Source organism: Protopterus annectens, chromosome 1.part0 (genome assembly GCF_019279795.1).
Source record: "Protopterus annectens isolate FY-2018-M chromosome 1.part0, PAN1.0, whole genome shotgun sequence".
NCBI classification, from domain to species: Eukaryota; Metazoa; Chordata; order Ceratodontiformes; family Protopteridae; genus Protopterus; species Protopterus annectens.
The window spans coordinates 196,973,428-196,991,726 of NC_056725.1; positions in this window are offsets into that span (position 1 = coordinate 196,973,428).

Here is an 18,299-nt window from a genome sequence, read left to right on the forward strand (position 1 = left end):
ATCTGGCTCTGGAGCACATAACCATACAGTATTATTCAATTTACCCTTAAGCTTATAAAAGCTAGTCTAGCATATCAATGGATATCGTTCTCAATTAGTAACAGAGAAAAAGGGTAAAAAACCCTTTTCTGCCTTAAACAATTTGAGGTTGTTTTAGCTAAGTTTTAATTCCTTCTTTCTAGCACTAGTAACTAAAATTATGAGTTACTTAACTCACTCAAGCTTATAGCACATATTTTGTATACTTCCATTTTATAGCTGTATCTCATCATGGTGAACAACTCCACTCTGTATTTGTCTGAAGATGTTGCTTTGTATATATATATATATATATATATATATATATATATATATATATATATATATAAACAGATACACCCCAGGAGCTGAGTATAGATAAATAAAAGAAGACAAACAAACCAATAGTCTTCAAAAAGACTTCTCTCAGTTATCTGGTAGTGACCGGAACACCTATGAAGGTGTAGCAAGGTGTTCCTAATGAAGAACTCACAGTCTGCACATAAACAAGCTTTCAGTTCAAGATACGTAAATGGATAGTGGAATCATAGGCTTACAATGTCAATACCTCCACCGTTCGTTTCCACTCACCAAATATCTCAGCAATGTCACTTGTTGCTCAAACAGGCTCAAGCGAGCGAAAAAGAGAGTCCGCCCAAGTATCGTCAGTACATACACCTGATACAATAATCCAAACGACCCAGTAAGCCAACAAAAGTTGGTTAGCGTTCCAATAACTCAGCGTTGAAACAAATTCAAAATACAACCCTTCGGTTCTGCATACACGTAAAAGATGGTAATAACAGCCACACGTAGATGTAATCCAAATCACGATTCATTAGTTAAAAATAAATTTATTTAAAAGTGAGCGCTTTCGCGGGCAAACCACCCGCTTCATCAGACAAACAGAAACATATATTAAAATCTAGTTTAAATACATACTAGCGCTAAATCTAGTCCAATCCTTACTCAAATGGCGATCATGTGACTCCTTCCCTTCTGTAATCAATGTAATTAAACAATAAAAACCAACTGCTCAGTAAATAACTCCGCGTAGATAAACTACGCGGAGTGTACAAATGCTATAAGATCACACAATGGATTAAAGTGTACAACCTGCAAACATGCATTACTGCAAATGGCAATAACAACAATATCCTAACTAAAACTATTATGTAAGCATGAAAGCTAGAACAATGACGGTAAATGGAATGTATATATAATAACTGGATCTGTGCACTGCTGAATAACACACAAGCCCCACTGGCTGGAGAGCTGCGGACCCAAATGGTATTGACTCCAAATGGTAAAATAAAAATAAAAATAAAAATGAAATAAATAAATAAATAATTAAATAATTGTAAAGTGTCAAAAATACATGTAAATGAACTAAAATACAACTGAACAAAGTAAATAGAAAAAATGAATACAAAAACTAAAATAGTGTATATAGATGAAAAATATATTTATATATATAAAAATATATAAAAATGTGTGATATATAATATATAATATGTATGATGTATATATGTGTATAAAACTACAAAGCCGACCTAAAATAATGTGTGGATGTGCACGCACACATGTGCAGACACATCCTTCATATACATATGTATGCACGTGCTCAGATATATCCATATACACTTGCACATATGGACACACAAACACAAGCCCATATATACATTTGCACTCCTACATATATACACATATAGACAAAAATCTATCTGAGGGCCCTACCCTTCAAGTGCGGCTTTATAGATAATACTTCATTTAAGCCTTTATCTCTGTGGGCAGCCAGCCTGCAAATCCATTTCAGTTCTGCCTGCTCAGTGAGATTCACAATGTCCCCTAGTCTATTGCCCTCATTCACTACCTGTAGAACCTGAAACAAGAAACTATGCTTGTCTCCTTCCCTCAAAGTGTGCTTTGCCAATGCACTATATTCTTCTTGTCTCCTTAGGCAATAGCCATGATCACGTATTCTCTCCTTTAGTGTCCTATTAGTTTTTCCTACGTAAAATGAAAAACAATGCACACAGTGAGCCACATATATGACATTTTTGGTGTTACAATCACTGTTGCAAGTAATAGTCCAAAGATGATTCGTGATGGGATGTCTAAAGTAATGGGATTCATCAATGAATCTGCATTGCATACATTTGCCACACTTACTGGTTCTTTCGAATCCAGTCTTGGGTTCTATTGCTGAGCTGGAACTGCCACATAGCAACCTCTTCAAACTACACATATTACTATAAACGAACGATGGACTATCTCCTATCATAGTGGCTATTCGATTGTCCACCGTTAGTATGTTCCAATGTTTCTTAATTAGCTCTTGGATGACACTAAGTCCTCCACCAAAAGGTAGAATAACTCCAAGTGGTCGTACTGCATCCTTATTGCTCAAATGTACTTCTGGATCTATACTCTCTGAGAAGTATGGCCTCGCTCTACTCTCCCTTAACTCGTCCATCTTCTGGTACACTCTATCAATCTCACTTTGGGTATACCCCCTGATATTAAGTCCTTCCTCAAGTGCTGCTAGTCCTGAACGGTAGTCCTCCTCCCTTGTGGATAGACGTGAAATGCGCATTGCCTGACCCTTGATGATATTACTGAAAATGTGTGGGTGGTGCATGCTTTCTCTGTGAAGAAAGGAAGGCTTATAACATGTTTTGCGATAAGTTCTGGTATTGATTCTCCCATCTACCTTAAAGACTGTAACATCTAAAAAATCCACCTTCTCAAGGGATGGATTAATGGTAAATTTTAGAAAAGAGCTCTTCATATTGAGCTCTTGATGAAAATCAAGAAGTTCTCTCATAGTTCCTTTCCAGAGAAAAAAGAGGTCATCCACGAACCTCTTATAAAAATAAATGCGTGGATCTAGTATGATGTTAATTTCCTCAAAGGTCGCCATGACTAAATTGGCATAGCTGTTGGCACAGCTAGTGCCCATGGCGACCCCCTTAACCTGCTTATAGCATGTTCCACCATACAGAAAGACATTATTCTCAAGGATTATCTCCATTAATAATAATAACAGGTCAATTTTAATGATGGAGAAGTTAGAATGTTTTATTAAGTATGACTTTAAAAATTGTATACCCTCTCCATTCGGTATACAGGTGAACAGAGAATTCACGTCCATAGTAACCAAAATGATATTGTTTACCTCTTCAGGTTCAAGAACTCTCGAAGCAATGTACAGCTCCCTTAAAAACTGTTCTGTATCACGTAAAATATAATCAGATAGATTAACAAGATGTTTTAATTCTTGATCTAAGAATATGGAAATTGGTTCGGTGAGCCAACCTGAGCCTGCCACTATGGGCCTAAACTCAGGCTCATAGAGGCATTTATGTATCTTCGGAAGCCCTGAAATAGTAGGTATTAAAGGAAACTCTACTTTCATAAACTGGTAGACCTCCTCTGTCAAACTTCCTACCTGTTTACACTCCAAGAGGGTTCTATCAATACTCTCCTTCATGGTATATATACATTCTGTCGAGATTGACTGATAAGCATCATTAGTGAGCATATTAGTCATTGTTGAATGATAGTATTCAGTATCTAAGACTACAATAGGGCCCCCTTTATCGGCGGGCCTGATAGTAATGTCACTGTTATTCCTAAGGTTATATAAGGCTTCAACCTGAGGCTTAGTTAGATTGCTATCTATATCATAGTATTGTAGGTTATTACAGTTATACAAATCCTTCTCCACAGCTTGAATAAATATATCAACATTACTGTTGACAGGAGGTATGAAAGTACTTTTCTTCTTGACAGGTAAAACAAAATTATCCTGATTATCATGAAATAGTAACTTGAGACATATATTCCTAGCAAACAATCTTAATGCTAAAACAAACTGACTTATATCAATCTTCGTAGTAGGAATGAAAGATGTCCCTTTGTTAAGAACCTCCATTTCATGTATAGACAGAGTATATTTAGAGATGTTATGCACTAGGGAGCTTAACCCCAGAAGTTCTGTAGTGTCTGTTGTTGCCCCATGTGAGTTTCTTTCCTCTTCGCCCCTCTGGCATAATCGTTCTCCAAAGGTCTCTTCCTGTTCAGTTTTATCGGAAAAGGGGTTTCCATGGGGTTATGTATTTCAACTCTCTCGAGCTGAATTTTCCTTCTAACCACTCCAGCTAAGGTAGAGATGGTAGCGGGAGGGCCTAAATTGCCCATAGATGGCACAACCTCTCCTATATCTTCATTAGGCGTGGTGTATAGGGAGGAAGTATTGCTTTCAACTGGAGATTCAATAGCGTCTACTATCTCCGGTGGATTTTCATTGGTACTTGATTGGATAGTGATATTACTATTAACAGGGTTAATAGATTCTGGGCATTCCCCCAAGATAGGTTGAGTTGTAGGCTTAACTCCTGGAGCTATGTTATTTGATGGTTCCTTAATTCCATTTCTGTCTCTAACAATCTGCTCTCTCGCTAATGGAGCTTCTTGCATCCTTCCTGTGGTGCGAGAATCCCTTCTCACCGGTGCCGTACGAGGCCAAACAAAGACATGATGATCAGCAAAGTCTCTCATGTCTCGACTCATCTTGTTCCGCTTGGTATTTAGCAAATTGGTTTCATACCGACCAATACGGTCCAACAAATCATGCATGTAAATTTCACTGGGACTATCCCCCATTGCTGTAATCAAACGTTCTTGGTGGTTCAATATGTTGGTTTTACACTCTACCTCGATCGGTGAAAAAAACTCAATTAACAAATGCATGTACGCCCGACTGGCGTTCAAATTGATTTGTTGCCATTTATGAAGTAATACTGGATAAAGGCTGCCATACGTGGGCATATTGAGGATACGTAAACCCCTCGGTACTATGCCTTTAGCCAAACAAGCCTCCATGTGGTATCGTTGGGCTTGGAGGCGTTTGACTTTGTACAGCTCATTTTCTAGGTCCCTCTTAATCGTTTTAATCAATGCCTCATCCATTGATGTAGATTCAGTATTGTTCACAGATACACGGCCATCAAAATTGACCAATGGATTACCATTGTCTTCCATCAGGTTTAAAAGTCTTGTTCCAAATTGATTAGAACTGCCAACTGCATTAGACGGACCCTCAGCTCCTTCCATTCCCCTTCTAGATAGATCGTATAAACCACCCTAGTAGACGCCAAGCTATTTACTGAGCAGTTGGTCTTTGTTGTCTAATTACATTGATTACAGAAGGGAAGGAGTCACATGATCGCTATTTGAGTAAGGATTGGATTAGATCTAGCGCTAGTATGTATTTAAACTAGATTTTAATATATGTTTCTGTTTGTCTGATGAAGCGGGTGGTTTGCCCGCGAAAGCGCTCACTTTTAAATAAATTTATTTTTAACTAATGAATCGTGATTTGGATTACATCTACGTGTGGCTGTTATTACCATCTTTTACGTGTATGCAGAACCGAAGGGTTGTATTTTGAATTTGTTTCAACGCTGAGTTATTGGAACGTTAACCAACTTTTGTTGGCTTACTGGGTCGTTTGGACTATTGTCTCAGGTGTATGTACTGACGATACTTGGGCGGACTCTCTTTTTTGCTCGCTTGAGCTTGTTTGAGCAACAAGTGACATTGCTGAAATATTTGGTGAGTGGAAACGAACGATGGAGGTATTGACATTATAAGCCTATGATTCCATTATTCATTTACGTATCTTGAACTGAAAGCTTGTTTATGTGCAGACTGTGAGTTCTTCATTAGGAACACCTTGCTACACCTTCATAGGTGTTCCGGTCACTACCAGATAACTGAGAGAAGTCTTTTTGAAGACTATTGGTTTGTTTGTCTTCTTTTATTTATCTATACTCAGCTCCTGGGGTGTATCTGTTTATACTTAAGCTTGGCGTTTACTAGGGTGGTTTATACGATATATATATATATATATATATATATATATATATATATATATATATATATATATATATATATATATATATATATATATATATATATATATATATATATATATATATATATATACATAGTGATAGTCCTATAATTATCTGGGTTTGTATTAAGGACAATCTAATGTAGGGAAGATACAATGGTTGCTGTTTTACAGGCATCAAACACAATCCTTGTTCATTGGCTGAAGTTGTACAGTTTAAGTAGAGGGTCAGATAGTGCCCACTTGACAATGATGAGAATGCAGCCTGCTATGTAATCTGGTTACAAAGTATGATTTTTTTATCCATTGACAAGGATGATATGACAAATTCTAGTGTGATGTCAGGGGGAAGCTAAATGTTCAGTCATAATGAGAATAACAATGTAGGAAGATAAAGTTATCACTAAACCTCTTCGGTAACATATTAGCTACATCCTTGGGATCTGATTTTATGACATGTATGAAGTGCATTGTATGACATTATTTCTTAATTATGTGAGATAACTGCAGAAAGAATTGCAATCTGCTCTGGTATCTGTAGTTACCTTAAGATTATACTCTGCTTTACACTTTTTAATAGTGCACTCAGTTTCCTTGCTGGCATGTTTCAGTGTGGTTTTGAGGTAGGACAATGGTTAAAAGTTGGAGTTAAATGCCGCAGCCCCCTCAATCAGGCCCATTTGTAGAGTTTGATGGGAAATTGACATAGGTCATCTACAAGCTGAAGAAGTTATGCCTAGGAGTAGTCAATAAAGATGGTCTCATTTTGTGGAGAGGTGGTACCGCTATGCTTCTGATCTAGCCAGGAATAATGAGATGCAGGGTGGTGTACAAGCGGGGGTAGGTTAGCAAGGGTTGGGTCAAGGATATTAGAGCCTTTGTTGGGTAGTTCTACAATATGTAGAGGTGTACGGTTATTGACAAAGCCTCAGAAAATCTGAACATATCCATTTTTTAGAGGTGTAGGTAAGTCAATTTACGTTTATTTAATTAATGTCTCCTAGAAAGAAGGTATTTGGTTTGGGATTTAACACCTTACAGGTAAATACATATTTTCCATGATCTCTGAGGAGCAATGATGGGGTATGTAACTGTAAATGAAGTAATAATAGGAGTGGTTAATGGAGAGTCAGATGTCCAGGAGTGGTAGACTGGGGTTGTGGTTAATTTGACATGAATAATGGTGTTTTGGGCCAACACAAATATTCCTCTGGATTTACCCAAGGGCCTGAGGGCATGACAGGTGCTAAAGCACTAAATATTCATATAGAGGAAGTACTGTCATTGTACTGAAGCCATGTTTCATTAAGTTGCAGGAAGATCTCAGTTTCTGACATCGTACAATTTAGACTCCAAGCACTAGGTATTACCAACAAGTTTTTGCCTGAATTTGAATTTATGGTCTCTATGTAGAAATGTCTAGTAGGGGGGACTCTGCATAAGAAAAATAATTATGGAGGTATCAAAGGCTTAGCCAGTATGTAGATACCATAGTCTGAGAGGTATAAGCCATCACTTGGAACACCGGAAGTCTTTACTACCATCTCATCCACAGCTGACATATTAATAATTCCCCTTAGAATGACACCAACAACATAGCCCAATGTTAAAGCCAATTAACTTGCCAAAACATCATTCTTGGTGAAAGAAAAATCTCTCCAAGACCAATGCCTTTCCTGCCTCTAACACATGCATGTAACATTTGGTTGATCACCTCAAATCATTCACCCCCACATGGGCCACCACTACAGCATAGTTATATTTGTCTTGTATAAGAGTCTACAGGGCCTTTGTGACAGCATGGATCCTGGAATTAGACAAGTAGTTTATAGTCACCCAATTCTAGTCCATTCTTTTGAGTTTAGAGTGTACCTAACTATAGAGTTATGCATGACTAGCACATTTAAACATATAGAAGGAAACTTAGTGGGCCTTATGGCTTCAGGCCTGCTTTCCTGGTGACTCTTTAGTGGTTTGTGTGGATTTGCAATTTGTATGCATGAGTGGAGTAGGAGTAGGAGTATGAGTAGGTCTTTCTTTCTGTGATGGAGGCCAGGATCTTTTAAGGTATGCTCTAAAACAATTTCATATTTTTTTAAAGAAACAGAATAACTTACACTCTTAACGGTGTGTTGTGATTGATGTGGTATTGTGGATGAAAGCTGCTTACCAATATTGGGATGTTGTCCATCCATGTTTATTAAATATTTGCTTCACTTACAGGTTGCACTATCAATTGGTAGTAGCAGTAAACAGACTGCAAGTATCAATCAGGTGCTACACAGGTGGAATTCCATAAAGCCTACATGTTTTTTTTTTTTCTTGTAGGCATCAAGCCATGGGGACTACATGTCCATGAACATTTTTAGATTCAGTGAGCACTGCTGATTGGTGCGCATGCACGTACAAACACAGAAAATTCTGTGGCATACAAATCATCTCATAAACATATGAATGACATGCAAATGAGGTAGGCTGAGTGATCCAACAAGCAGAAAGGCTTCTGTTCAGACTCTGTATCAGTGCCCACAGTGTACGTGGAAAAATTCTACATACAGAAGTCTAGACATAAAAAAGGGGATGTAAAACTTCAGAAATGTGGACATAAATCCCCTGAAAATGTTACACTACATACACATATGAGCAAAACTATTATTGTGAATATCAGAAAGAGGAAGGGAATAAGTTAAATTAATATTTTTTAATTATCTCAGTAGGTTTGCACTACCAGCCACAGTGCATAAACATGCAGAAAAAAAAATAAGGAAAAAAAAGGATTTTACAGCATTTGATAGAAATGTATTACAGGACCTTGAGTCAGGTATATACAGTACAAACCAAAGCAGCAATCCGTGGTGGAGTACAGCTGACCAGATAAACAAGAACACTCTTTTTATAAAAGGTTTTAATCCACAGTATTGTAGCAAACACAATACAAATAGAGATGCAGTTGATAAGCGCTTTCACCCAAAGTGAGCTTCATCAGATCATATTACTGCTACCCATCACTCCTTTATATACAATTCATGAAACACAATATAATTCAATCATTCAATAATTCAATAAAACAATCATAATTTTTAAAACTATATACTGTCACTAAGATGCACTATAAATATTATGCAAAAAATCTAAATCATAACATATACTTCTAAGAATGTACTTTCTAAAAACTTGTTATAATACGAACAAGATATGTAAAAATGTATATGTACATATATAAATGTTATGTGAAAAATGAAAATAAAATATGTATGCATATTGTCGTGCATGTATTGTTGTGTGTATAGAAAAATTTTTTGTGTGTATAGAAAAAAATATGTTGTGTGTTTATTTATGTGTATGTATAAATAAATGAATAAATTCATAACTCAATAACAACTCAACATTTCATGTACAGATATGTATCAAAATCGGTCTGAAACCAAAAAATATAAGAAGTATATATATATATATACATCTCTAATGTACAGCTCATTACTTATAAATCATGTAAAAGCTATGCGTAACATGCATAGATATATGCAAAAACATATGTATATGTCTGGCACACTGGTAAAAACTATACTATCTAAATTTAACATTAACATTCCTTCTCTTCTTCAGAGCTGGTTTTATAGAGGCTCTCTCGTTCAAACCTGAGCCCCTATCAGCTCTTAACCTCACAATCCACTTACTTTCTCTGTCCTCAGTGTGGTTTCTGACATCCCCACCTCTGATATTAGGTTTAATTACTTCTAATGCCCTAAATAAGAAACAATGTGTTCTTCCTGCCTCTACCACATGTTTAGCAAGAGCATTGTGTGTATTGCCTTTCCTCATATGGTATATATGCTCACGTATTCTGTTATTAAATTGGCGGTTGGTTTTGCCAACATAGAATGCTTTACATATCTGGCAAACTGCCAGATATATGATGTTCGTACTCATGCACGTGGCCTCTACCTGAGTTCTAAATTGCGCATGGGAATCAGGATGGGTAAATATCGTTTCATTGTCAATATATATGCATTGATTACAATGGCCACATGCCTTCGTATAACTTGGTGCTATTATTTGTTTTTCTTTATTAGAATAGCATAGCAACCTCCTAAGATTCAACTTGTTCCTAAATAAAAATCGTGGTTCCTCTCCTACTACTTGTTTAATTCTGTCATCTGTACACAAAACTGACCAATGTTTACTGAATATCTCCTTAAGAGCCTTATGGTCATCGGTATACGGTATAGATAGCTTCACTTCTTTCCTGATAGTTAGCGAACTATTTACCTTCTCTGGTTCAGGTCCATAGTATGGTGCTGCTCTACCTTGTCTCAATTCATGTATATCATACAGCTGATTGTCAATCTCCTTATAATTATAACCACGTTCTGTCAGCCTATCTCTTAGATCATTGATCCCTGTTCTGAAACCTGTATCAGTGGCATTCAATCTAGAAATCCGCATGCCTTGACCTCTTATAATGTTCTTAAATATATAATGTGGGTGCATGCTATCTCTGAATAGTATTGTGTTATGATGACAGGGTTTGCAATACACACCTGTATTGATCAAGCCATTGCCTAATTTCTCAACAAATAAATCCAAAAAATCTATCTTATCAGTAGAATAATTCATTGTAAATACCAGGTAACTAGTTAGATTATTGATCATCTCAAGAAATCCCTTCAACAAATGCATGTCTCCTCTCCATAATAAAAAGACGTCGTCTACAAAACGTCTGTAGAACACTACAGATTCCTTGTATTCGATGGTCTTAAACAATATTTTGTTCTCCCAATGGGCTAGAAACATGTTCGCATAGCTGTTTGCACATGGCGTACCCATGGCAACTCCAGCTTGCTGTTGATATATTATGTCATCAAACATGAACACATTGTTGCCTAATACTATATCCATAAAATGTGTTAATAGATCAATCAATATTGGTGCATATGTACTGTGCTTCAATAGATATTCATTGATATATATGTGACTTAAATCATTAGGCAGCACTGTAAACAATGATTGGATATCAAGTGTAACCAACACCAAATCATCAACATCCACTATCTTGCTTATACATTCATATAATTCAATTAGAAAATGCTTAGAATCTCTTAGTATAATAGGATTGTTGTTTAAAACAGGACGTAAATGTTTTTCAATATATACTGAGATGTGCTCAGTTATCCAACCTTGTCCAGACACTACTGGTCTCATGGGTGGTTCGCTGGCACTCTTGTGTATCTTGGGAAAGCCTTGTATTACAGGAACCAAAGGGTTTAAGATCTTAAGATATTCAAACAACTCCTTCTCAATAATGCTACCATTAAACATATCCGATAAGATGTTCCCCACATGTGATATAATCATCGTCACGACCTCACCATCAATTCTTAAATAAAAATTATCATTTAACAAATTCAACATAGCTTTGTAATAATAAATAGTGTCCATGATAACAACCTGTCCTCCTTTGTCCGCAGGTCTAATAACTATGTTGTTATTCATCTGTAAATTCCGTAAACTTTCCCTTTCCTTTCTACTAAGGTTGTCCCTTCTTTTACTATATGTGTTGTTAGTATAGTATTTGTGGAGCTCGTCTTCTGTTAGTTGCAAATAAGCTTCTACTAACGGGTGATGTGTAGGTGTAAAACTACTTAATTTCCTAAATGTTGGCATTGTCACTCTTCCGTCCTCAACAGTTCCAGCATTACTAGGAAAGATTTTTTTTTATTTGAGGTATATACAGTGGTGTATTGCTGTTGTTACTAAGGTCATAGGGCTATGAAGCATGCAGTTTCCAAGCTGTCCACATGGATATGTATGCAAATGAGGTAGATGTACTGAATAGCAAAAAGGACTAATCGCGTCCGCATATCCCCTTAGTGTAGGCTCTTAGACCATGTTGATGTTTACACAGGATGTGGCTGACATCAATGGGTATGTCCTATCACTTCTAGGCTCTTTTAAGCTCAGGTGTGTGTGTTTGCACAGTGTGCTGTATTGTGCACTAAAATAGGGCCATTAAATGATGTTACTTAAATTGTAGACAGGTTGAATGCATCATAGTTAGCCAATTACACATTCTGGATCTACAGCAGACCAGTATAAAGTATGCATACATCCTACATTTTGATTTCCCCCCATTACTCTAGACCATTGGAGTACAGACCTAAGAATTTTAACTGAGATAATGCTAGGGGCTTCTGCAGATTTGCTACATCTGTATGTGCTAGATGCTGATGTCATTGCTGCTGGTGCTGCTGACAATAGGCCTACGCAGAGAAGGAGAAGAGGGTTCAGGCCCAGGGTAACCTACCAGGAGCTACATGAGCTGGAGATTGTAGAGCGCTACAGGGTGGACAGGGACATACTACAAGAACTCATTGAGCTCTACCACCCTCAACTCAGTCCCAGAGCCAACAGAGGGGGACCCATCCCAGTGGAAACAAAGGTATGTGTAGCCCTTAGGATACTAGGTATAGGTACTTTCCTAAGACCAGCTGTAGACATAATGAGGGGTCACAGTCATCTACATCCAGGATACTCCACCAGTTCCCGGATGCTATGCTACCACATGACAGTGATCACACATCCCCTCTCCCCTGAGGTGAGGGCCACAAATCTGTAGCAGTTCTACCATGTAGCACACTACCCTGAAGTACTTGGTGCCATACACTGTACTTATGTGCACATCAAGGCACTACCTGGTGAGCAGGGTAGAGTCTAGGTTAACCACAATGGGTACTATTCCATCAATTGCCATGTCATGTGCATTGCTCATGGGATTATCCTGAATGTGTGTGTTGGCAGCCCTGTCAGTTATCATGACTCTCATATCTGGTGCACACCACAGCTGTACCAGATGTTTGCTAGGGGGGGACATCCCACACTGCCATTTACTACGGGACGCTGTCTATGCCCTGGAACCATGGATGATGACACTTCTCAGAAATGCACACACATCCATGTAAAAATGCAATAATGAGGCACATACACAAGCTAGGAACATCACAGAGCATGTGTTTGGGCTTCTAAAGTCATGGGTCTGTTGCCTAGATATATTTGCTGGAGCCCTGCAGTACTCTCCATCCACATATGCACATATATCCACAGTATGTGCTATGCTACAAAATCTGATTCTGTGGAAACAGCTGCAGCAGGAACAGCAAAGGGAAAGGATACACAGCCCCCCACCAGTGCCTAGGTTACCATAACCACAGTCACAGGAGGACTCGGAGAAGAACCCCCTCTGCTGATGTCTCTGTAGGTAGACATAGGCATGCTCAATATGCCCTTGCTTTGACAAAGAGACAATGCATAGCACATTCACAGACAACCTAGTGACCTAGGGACATACACCTTACTCCTACTCATATGCTGTAATTACAACTGATCCCAGGCAACCCACACAACCTGTACCTATCCATGTAGTGGCTGCATACTGCTTGCATCAGACAGAGTTAGCCCAGAATACAGTTCTGTCAACTGCTGCATTTGCAAGGTAGGCCTCTATCCTACACAATGCTTGCAAGGATTATTATGATATAGCATTGTATGTATGGATCTGCTACATTTATGCAAGTAACTATAGCAGGCTATTTAGTCAGAAATAACATCCACATGAGACTAGAGAGACCGATTCCACTATCATGTGTCCTTTAATATTTGCTAGGCCTCATGCATGAAATATACAGTACAGCAGTCAAGGGAGATGTTAGACAGTGATTTAACATGATATTTAGACTACTGTGTACACAACAGAACATGCAGTGTTGTTACCCCACTCCCAACACAGCAGTATTGTCATATAACTGCTTTAACAGTAACTCATCAATGGCATATCAGCAGTCCAGGCAGTTTCATGTCAGTAACATAGAAATTGATCATACATTGTCTGTCTCACTTAATGCAGGAATAACGACGTACATATTTATGCTATTGATTGTGTGATGAATGACCCTTTGCTGTCAGGTTGCTTGTGTGGCTCAGTGGACTAGTGAAGTCAGCATGTGTGATGGCACTGACAGTTCTAATGTAGAAGTATTCACATCATTTGGATGTGAGGTATTATTATATTGTATTTTCTGCAGACTGTTAATTTGTGTGTGGTGTAACACTATTAAGCACTTTCACATATTAATTACAAGAGACAGCTGAAGAATGGGACAGTTTCAGTGAGGTGTAGTAATGCAGAAACTTGGACAGATGACATTGTCTGTAACACACAAAATCCCTGACTCGAGTGCAGGTAGGTATGGGCTGCAGTCAGTTTATACGTAATGAGAATCCCACTGGGCATGCTCATACACTTAGTTAATCAGAGTGCAATTTTGTTGCTCCTTGTTCAAAATGGCCTGTTATATATAAATATGTCGATACATACATATATGTATATATGTCTGTCTGTCACTATTTTTCTCTCTCCCACAAATACTATATCTATCTCTGTATGTATATATAAATAGATATATGCACATATATATATATATATATATATATATATATATATATATATATATATATATATATAGGTTTGAACGAAGAGCTCCATACAAAGTGGAATGGGAAGATTTCCCTTTTCAGCAATGTAGTCCGATCTCAGAGTTGGTGTATTTGAATAGCGGGGGTGTGGGGGGTGCAGGGAGGCTTGCACCCTGCTAGAAACATTTAGTTTTTTTTTTTTTTTTTTTTTTAAGAGATATACCGTGGTGGTACGGCGGTAGCATTGTTACCTCACAGCAAGAGGTTCTCCTGTTTGATTCTTGGCTGGGCTTGGGAGTGCCTTCTGTATGAAGTCTGCATGTCCTCCCCGTGGTTGGGTAGTGTTCGAAAGACATGCGTGCGTAAATGGGAGTGCCTTCGTTGAAGGTTGAGCATCGAGTTGGCACCTCAGCATTTTGTAAAAATCTACTGCCAATCATTAGCGGACTGGAGTTCCGCTGTGGCGACCCCTTACCCGGAAAAGCCGAAAGACAAACAACAACTTTTTTTTTTTTAAGATGTTCAAACTTTTAAATGTTCGATCATATGGACTTGGCCATATGAACGTCAAACATTTCAAATTTTGATCATGTAAAGTAGACACGTGCATATATATACATATATATATATATATATATATATATATATATATATATATATATCTATATATATATATATATATATATATATATATATATATATATATATATATAGATACATATTTATATAAAACACACATCTCAGTCTCTCCCCATATATCTACATAACACATATATACAGCATACACACACACACAGCTACATTCATGCAGACATTCCTGTTATATACATAAAAATGTGTGGATGTCTGTATTGTCCTACATACCCTGATAATGGTGAGTAAAGCTGCAATATGACATATCTATAATGTAGTTCAAGTGATTCAAAATAAGAGCTCAACAGTACATACTGCATTTATCTATAGACCCCTGTGCCTGCTTGATGTCACCACGCATACAGCAACAGGTGAACAGGTGGTGTAATGTATAATGTCTACACAAGCATGGACAGGGCACATTTTTCCTGCCCACAGGCAGTTATTTGACTGCTAGGCTACTAGATGCAGATAACAGTAAAAAATGATGTTACTCTGCAAGCCACAGACGATGTTCAACACAAGCTTAGTTTATGTAATCAACAAGTAGTTTGCCTGCAGTTACATGTAAAACAGAAGTCAGCTATGGTGTGTGCGATAAGTACTGTGGTTTATAGTATGTAAGACTGGATAGGTAGGGGTCCTAATCTTACTCCAGGCCACTTGGTGTGTGTGCATGCATCCCCCTACAAAACAGCCGTGAATCTCTCATTAACTAACAAACTGCAATGGTTCTGCACTTTTTGTCCCTGTAAGTTGATGCCAGCATCCAAACTGCCCTCTTCTACAAGGACTGCTGATGTCATCTACCTTAACACCACCAGCTTCCATTGTAATGTCAGACTTAAACTGTGGTGTATGGTGTGAGGTATAGTGTGTTAAAGTAGATAAGTAGGGGGTTTAATCCTACTCCAGATCACTTGGTGTGTGTGTATATCTCCATATGACATAAATATGATCACCTCAGTGAGTTAGAGGTAGGGCTTTGCAGTATTTTGGTTGTAGCAGGTGATGTGGGCCTCCAAATGCCTGACCACAACAAGGCCTGCTGATGTCATCAAGAATAAGATGTCCTAAAAAGACAGCAATAGTAGACTTGAGGAGTGGTACATGCATTACATACTGTGTTGTGTAGTGCGTACCATTAAATAAGTAGGTGTTCTAATCTACTTGCAGCAAACTTGAACTGTTTGTGTGTGTGTGTGTGTGTGTTCAGCAGTGTCCTGCAAACATTAATTGGAAGTGTTACTATTCTCAGTGTAGCCAGGTTTGTGTGTGTGTCTGTTAGAGCATTTTACATCAGCTTATGGAATCATAGGATCTTTGAATTTTAGTAGCCTAATGGCCATAGAGCCCTTACAGTCCTATCCAAATTTTTACCCTTGTTTACACTATCATCAAATATTGCCCCTGTCCACAAGGGAGAAAGGCAGAAGCCCTGTGGTGAAATGACAGTGACCCAGCCAATCATACAGATGGCATCTGACAAGGTCCAATGAAGTGCTCTGTTTGCCATTAGGTGGAAGTCTGTTTCAAAGGTTTGTGAAAGTCTGCTAGACTGGTCTCTGCCAACAGCATTTATTACTAATGTCACATACAGGTTAATGTTCTGACAGTGAGTAATCCGTGTACCATGCCACCTACAGATATTCAGCATTTCCACTCAAGCTGGGTCACACATTGCCCCATATGCAAGGCAGAGATCAACTCTGAATATTCTGTATGTCACAGGCTACCATGACATTGGTTTCAGGCGATCCCCATTGGACAGATACTGAACATGTGAAGTCCTCTTATGAGGGACCATTGTGGTTTATGGAATCGCCAGTAGTGCTTGGAATGGTACATTACAAAATGGCCATTACACTCAAATATTGACACATTGAAGGAAGAGTACATGGAGATTATGACTACATTAATTTTGGGTGACAGTGCCCTCAGGCATGAAGCATAAGTATGACCTATGATTTCCTTCTTACCAATGGGGAGACATGGTGATCTAAGATACATTAGATGTAAACCTATGTGGCCAGGCCTGTGTGCCCAGTTCTATCCCCCCTGAGTATGTACATCAGGTGTTTCTATTGATAAGCTACTTACCAGGCTCATAGGTGTTACCGATAGAAATTATAATACATAGACATTTGCATGGAGTTTACAGCCCCTAGTATATCAACAGGCATTTGTTCATCAATATCCTCTTCTCTGATATTGACATAACTCACAGATTCTATGATCGCTCACAGTTTGCTGACATCAGCCAACATTGTCAGCCACAGACATTCAGGTTTTGCTTGTACTCTGTTTAAATGGTTTCCAGCAGTAGAGGATCCAGGACTGAGCCCTGTTGAACACTGATGGTTACAGATCAGCTGTTGGAAGTAGATTCTCCTATTTTGAGTATGTGTTCCATCAGTGAGTCACTTAGTGACCCTTATAATGTTGTTACCACTGATTCCTATATGGGTGATTTTGTCACTGATGCCTGAGTGGGGGATACAGTTACATGGCTTGGCTAAGTCCAGGGGGTTGTATGCCCTCATGTCCCCTCATCTGCATTCTTATTGACTGCCCGAGACATGTCCACAATATTTAACAGCTATGATCTTCTTTTCACAAATCCAAACTGTGTACAGTCAACCATTTGTAGATTACATTTATCTTTGCTGATCAGCTCCATGATGATCTGTCCCATGGGCTGACAGATATGGCTACTCAGGCAAATAGGTCCGTAGTTGTGGTGCTTGGTGTATGTACCACCTCTGTACAAGGGGATAACACTTGCCATTGTCAAGTCAGCTGGGATGCAGCCAGTGGTTACAATACAAGTGCCTGGATTTCCCAATGGTGTTAGTAATGCTTGTTGGATCACATGTAGAATGCAGCCCATGATGTTAGCATGTTCAATAGATGCTGTTTTTCCTCCACAGAGAGGCCAGTTACAACCTGCTCTGTAGATATAGATAGTATGGGACAGTGCAGTGGTGCAGCGGTAGCGTTTTCACCTCACAGCAAGAGGTTCTTTGGTTTGATTCTTGGCTGGGGTGCCTTCTGTGTGGAGTCTACATGTTCCCTCTGCACTTGTGTGAGTTCCATCTGGGTGCTCCGGCTTCCTCCCATGTTTCAAAGACATGCATCTGGAGTGTTTATCCCTGGGCCTCTGCTGAAAATTGGCTTTGTTTCAAGTTGGACTTTCCCAGTAAACAAATCTTAAATAAAAAATAAAAATAAATGAGACAGGTTGTAGGGATGTCATACG